A 5816-nucleotide genomic window follows, 5' to 3' on the forward strand; every position below is an offset into this window, starting at 1 on the left:
TGTACACAATTCCTGAAAATGGCCCAGTTTATCCATGGCCTACCGACTCACCAGACATTTCATCCATTGAGCATGTTTGGGATGCTCTGGATCGACGTGTACGACAGCGTGTTCCAGTTCCCGCCAATAACCAGCAATTTCGCAAAGCCATTGAAGAGGAGTGGGACAATATTCCACCGGCCACAATCAACTCTATGTGAAGGAGATGTGTTGCGCTGCATGAGGCAAATGATTATCTCACCAGATACGGACTGGTTTTCTGATCCACACCCTACCTTTTTTTAAGGTACAGTGTCTGTGACCAACAGATGCACATCTGTATTCCCAGTCATGTGAAATCCATAGATTAGGGCCCAATGAATTTATTTCAATTGACTGATTTCCTTATGTGAACTACAACTCAGTAAAATCATTGAAATTGTTGCATGTTGTGTTTTATATTTTTGTATATGTGGAGGGAAGGGATTTTCTATTGAAACAGCTACTTGAGCAGATGGTGTTTGACTTACAGTATAATAGGTATGTTGTAGCAATAAGACAATGTAATATTAGAGCCTTTTATCAGAAATACACTTTGGAGTGAACAGATGGCATGGTTTGTTTATTCCTTGTTGGACAGTAGTAGGCCTTTCTGCTGTAAAAGACACATTTCCTTTCGGGTTGAAGAAGCATATCGGTTTACAGTCAAGTCCATAAAACAAGAAAACATTCAAATTGTGACAGCAAAATGTTTTTTTTTTCTAATAATCCAATCTAATGCCTTGGAGGGTTGACTGTTGTACTGCAATTCATAATGAACTAAACTGATGACTGAGAAGACAATTGCAAAGAAAATTATTAATGGAATCAATTGGCTTCATTCAACATTCATTAGCCTTGGAGCAGTTCCCTTTATTCAATACATATCAACATTAGGGAGGGAGGGTGTATGTTTCTAGTGAATACACTTCCTCCCCTTCCAAAAGCCAGACAGCCCTGGGTAATTACTTTAAGCTGAAATGGAGTGGCTCTTCAACTCCACACAATGCAAGAGGTGTGTTTGTTCAGGCAGGAGATCACAACAGTGCTTCATTGTACTCTTTAGTTGTGTGCTGTATTCAATTCATAGAACATTATTTTTCTTGGGAGAGGAATTTCTCTTGATAGACTACATACAGCAAGACACAGCCACAGAATCCCAACAACAATCAACACACACAGAATACACAGTACAGAACATAAAATCAAAACCCTCACACACAGCCAGTAAAAACAAGGAGGGTTTAGGGAACTATCTTGAGGAAACGTAGCAGTGGAGAAGAAGTGGTTAAGGACTTCTCCCCCGGCTTAGCCACATCTGGGTAGGGCAGGTCTCAGATCTGCTACTTTTGGTGCTCGCTCTCTAGGTCTATGATCAGACTTTACTACAGAAACTGTGTGGTCTCACTCTGCCAGCTGGCACCTGCTGAGCTCCCAGCATCAAGGTAAGCTGCTACACGCACACACACACACACACGGAGAGAGAGAGAGGGGAAACATGCACATATTCACAAATAACTAGAGACAGACACACACACACCACCTCCACTGCCAGGGCTCACCTCTGATCTACCCATGTTTTTGCTGAGCTGCGTCACACTTACTCCTGACTCACACTGAAAGTCAATAACAATGTTCAGGAACAGTGCCTTGGATTTGCAATAGCAGACTCTGTTCCAGAATACTAATGTGTACATCCTTCCAGACAGGTCCAGACACATGACCTGGATGTTTCACCTCTCCAACAGCTTCAGCCAGCTAGAGGCCTGGGAGCTGAGCTAAACAACAGGTAAGAGGGAAGGAGAGACGGAGGGAGAAAGGTCAGAGGTTAGGCTAGCTCTGTTCTAACTTGCTGTCTCTAGAACAAGGGGTCAAGGAATGGACCCTCTAGGAATGACCATTCAGATTTAGAATGGCAATTTGCTCTGGAAACATTCCATCTCACAGAGCACTTGGCAAATATTCTAAGTAGCAGTGAAGGATAATTGTTCTCTTATACATAGAATGACCACTAGAGGGCAACAAGGAAGCATGAATTAATAATGTCAGCTGGAATATACTGAATAGCTGTCTGTTAGTGAACTCCAGTGGTCAAATCCAAACATCACATTGTGGTCAACGAAATAAAGGATTGGCAAAAGCACTGCATTTTTGTATGTGCTTAATTGGTGAAATATAAAGATTTTGTCTGTGAAATATACAAGCATGAACATCAAGAGGCATTTGAACACATCGAACACATTTGTTTTCTGACTCCGTTAATAAATTTGGTAATGCAACATTTATTGGATACCTTTATCGAAGAAGATGCTTTGGGGGCAGTGGTGGAATAAGCACCCAACTGTAAAGATACCTTAATAGTACATGACTCAAGTAAAAGTCATCCAGTAAAATACTACTTGAGTAAAGGTATTTGGTTTGAAATATACTTTAGTACCAAAAGTAAATGTATAAGTAATTTCAAATTACTTATATTAAGCAAACCAGAAGGCACCATTACATTTATTTTTTACTAATAGCCAGGGGCACACTCCAACACCCAGACATAATTTACAAACGAAGCATTTGTGTTTGTAGTCTGTCAGATTTTCTCTTGATAAGTGTGTGAATTGGACCATCTTCCTGTCCCGCTAAGCATTAAAAATGTAACTAGCCCTTTTGGGTGTCAGAGAAAATGTAGAGTAAAAAGTACATTACTATTTATAATTTTGACAAATTTTGCTTTTAATGTAAAGTACAGATACCCCCCCAAAATATTTTTACTTAAGTACTTTACACCACTGATTGGCGGTTTGCCACTTAGAGAGCAGCAGGAGCTGCTGAAGACTGTCCAAGCTCCATGGACCTTTGTTTGAATGAAGGTCTTTGGTTCAGTTTGATTGAGTAAGTTATGCTCTGACAGAGCTAGGCCTATTGAATTAGTTTGCTCATGTTCTGGGCCACTCAGAACCATGGTTCTAAGCCTCAGAAAGTGACCATCCCTCCGGCGACCAATTTGGTGGTTGTTTAGCCCCAGGGAGGTCCTGGCTTTTGATCCCAGTCCCCAGCTAAGTTTGTCATTAAAAGTCTATATTTTGCCTTTAACCTGCCTCTTGAGTGTTTGTACTGTAGCCAATCCTCGATTACGCCACAGCTTATGTGGCGCTTACAGGAATCAAAGCCAAATCTCTGGTGTTGCAAGCACCATGCTCCAGCACACTGGGTTGTCCATTTCTTTGGATCCACAACTCTCCTTGGTCATTGTTTTTTATTATGCATTTTTATATTTTAGGCCAGGATTCAATGAAAGAGCACTTTTGTCAGCAAAGACCTCATTCACAGTACAACGCTGCATATCAAGAAGCTGATTAAATAGCATGATTATACACAGGTGCACCTTGTGCTGGGGACAAGAAAAGGCCACTCTAAAATGTGCAGTTCTCAGGTTGAAGGATCGTGCTATTGGCATGCTGACTGCAGGAATGCCCAAAAGAGCTGTTGCCAGATAATTTAATGTTCATTTCTCGACCATAAGCCACCTCCAATGTATTTTTTTGAGAATTTGGCAGTACGCCCAACCAGCCTCACAACCGCAGACCACGTGTAACCACGCCAGCCCAGGACCTCCACATCCGGCTTCTTCACCTGCGGGATCATCTGAGACCTGTCACCCAAACAGCTGATGAAACTGAGGGTTATTTCTGTCTGTAATAAAGCCCTTTAGTGAGAAGAAACTCATTCTGATTGGCTGGGCCTGGCTCTCTAGTGGGTGGGCCTATTCCGACCCATGGCTGTGCTCCTGTCCAGTCATTTGAAATCCATAGATTAGGGCCTAATGAATTTATTTCAATTGACTGATTTCCTTGTATGAACTGTAAAACTTAGTAAAAATAAATAAAAACTGATTGTTGCATTTATAGTTTTGTTCAGTATAGTTGACAAATTGAATAAGGTGTGCTAGCTCTGGAATATATCAAGTACATGAAAAGGTCTGGGGATCTCCATGAGAGGTTTGAGAAACCACTATTTTATAACATGCCTTGAATTGAATCTCAGCCTGAATGAGGAAAACTGAGTGAGGAAGACTTTCTCAAATTGTCCTTTCTCCTAGCCTTCTTTTCAAAATGCAATTGATCTTCTTCATACATTTCAGTTCGTACAGGGCCTGGGGGAGCTCTACTGTGAGGATGATTGAACGGGAGCTGGAGTATTGTCCAGTATAGCCAGAGAAGACATCTCAGAGGTCTGTTGGTGACCTCTACTGGTCAGGTCCATAGTCAAAGTAAAGTTACACAAGACCAGGTATTGTATGTAAAGTTGTTAGTGCAAATAAAATAGATAATTACAGTACCAGTCTAAAGTTTGGACATTCTCATTCAAGGATTTCCTTTATTTTTACTAATTTAAACATTGTAGAATACTAGTGAAGACAAAACTATGGAATCATGTAGTAAAATCCAAATATGAGATTCTTCAATGTAGCCACTGTTTGTCTTGATGACAGCTTTGCACTCTTGGCCTTCTCTCAACCAGCTTCATGAGGCAGTCACCTGGAATGCATTTCAATTAGCAGGTGTGCCTTAAGTTCATTTGTGGAATTTTTTTTTTTATTAATGCGTTTGAGGTCAGTCAATCCGGAAAAGTGCAGTCGTAAAAACCAAGCGCTACGATGAAACTGGCTCTCATGAGGAACGCCACAGGAAAGGAAGACCCAGAGTTACCTCAGCTGTAGAGAAGAAGTTCATTCGAGTTACCAGCCTCAAATCTCAACATCAACTGTTCAGAGGAGTGAGTGAATCAGGCCTTAATGGTCAAATTGCTGCAAAGAAACCACTACTAAAGGACATCAATAAGAAGAAGAGACTTGCTTGGGCCAAGAAACACAACCAATGGACATTAGACTGGTGGAAATCTGTCCTTTTGGTCTGAGTCAAAATGTGAGATTTTTGGTTCCAACCGCCATGTCTTTGTGAGACAGAGTTGGTGAACGGATGATCACTGAATGTGTGGTTCCCACCGTGAAGCATGAAGGTGGTGTGATGGTGTGGCGGGTAGCCTAGTGGTTAGAGCATTGAGCCAGTAACTGAAAGGTTGCAGGATCGAGTCCCCGAGCTGACAATGCAGTTAACCCATTGTTCCCCTGTAGGCCGTCATTGCAAATTAGAATTTGTTCTTAACTGACTTGCCTAGTTAAATAAAAAAAAGTTTTAAAAACAAATGGTGTGGGGTTGCTTTGCTGGCGACACAGTCAGTGATTAATTTAGAATTCAAGGCACACTTAACCATCATGGCGCTAAGCCATCCCATCTGGTTTGCGTTTAGTGGGACTATAATTTATTTTTCAACAGTACAATAACCCAAAACACACCTCCAGGCTGTGTAAGGGCTATTTAACCAAGCAGGAGAGTGATGGAGTGCTGCATCAGCTGACCTGGCCTCCACAATCACCCGACCTCAAACCAATTGAGATGGTTTGGGATGAGTTGGACCGCAGAGAAGGAAAAGCAACCAACAAGTGCTCAGGATATGTGGGAATTCCTTCAAGACTGTTGGAAAAGCATTCCTCATGAAGCTGGTTGAGAGAATGCCAAGAGTGTGCAAAGCTGTCAAGACAAAGAGTGGCTACTTTGAAGAATCTAAAATAAATTGATTTGTTTAACACTTTTTTTAGTTACTACATGATTCCTTTATGTTATTTCTTAGTTTTGATGTCTTCACTATTATTCTACAATGTAAAAATAAGAAAAACCCTTGAATGAGTAGGTGTCTCCAAACTTTTGACTGGTACTGTATATAATGGATTGTGAACACAAGTCTAT

This window comes from Oncorhynchus masou, chromosome 20 (genome assembly GCF_036934945.1).
Source record: "Oncorhynchus masou masou isolate Uvic2021 chromosome 20, UVic_Omas_1.1, whole genome shotgun sequence".
Classification (NCBI taxonomy): domain Eukaryota; kingdom Metazoa; phylum Chordata; class Actinopteri; order Salmoniformes; family Salmonidae; genus Oncorhynchus; species Oncorhynchus masou.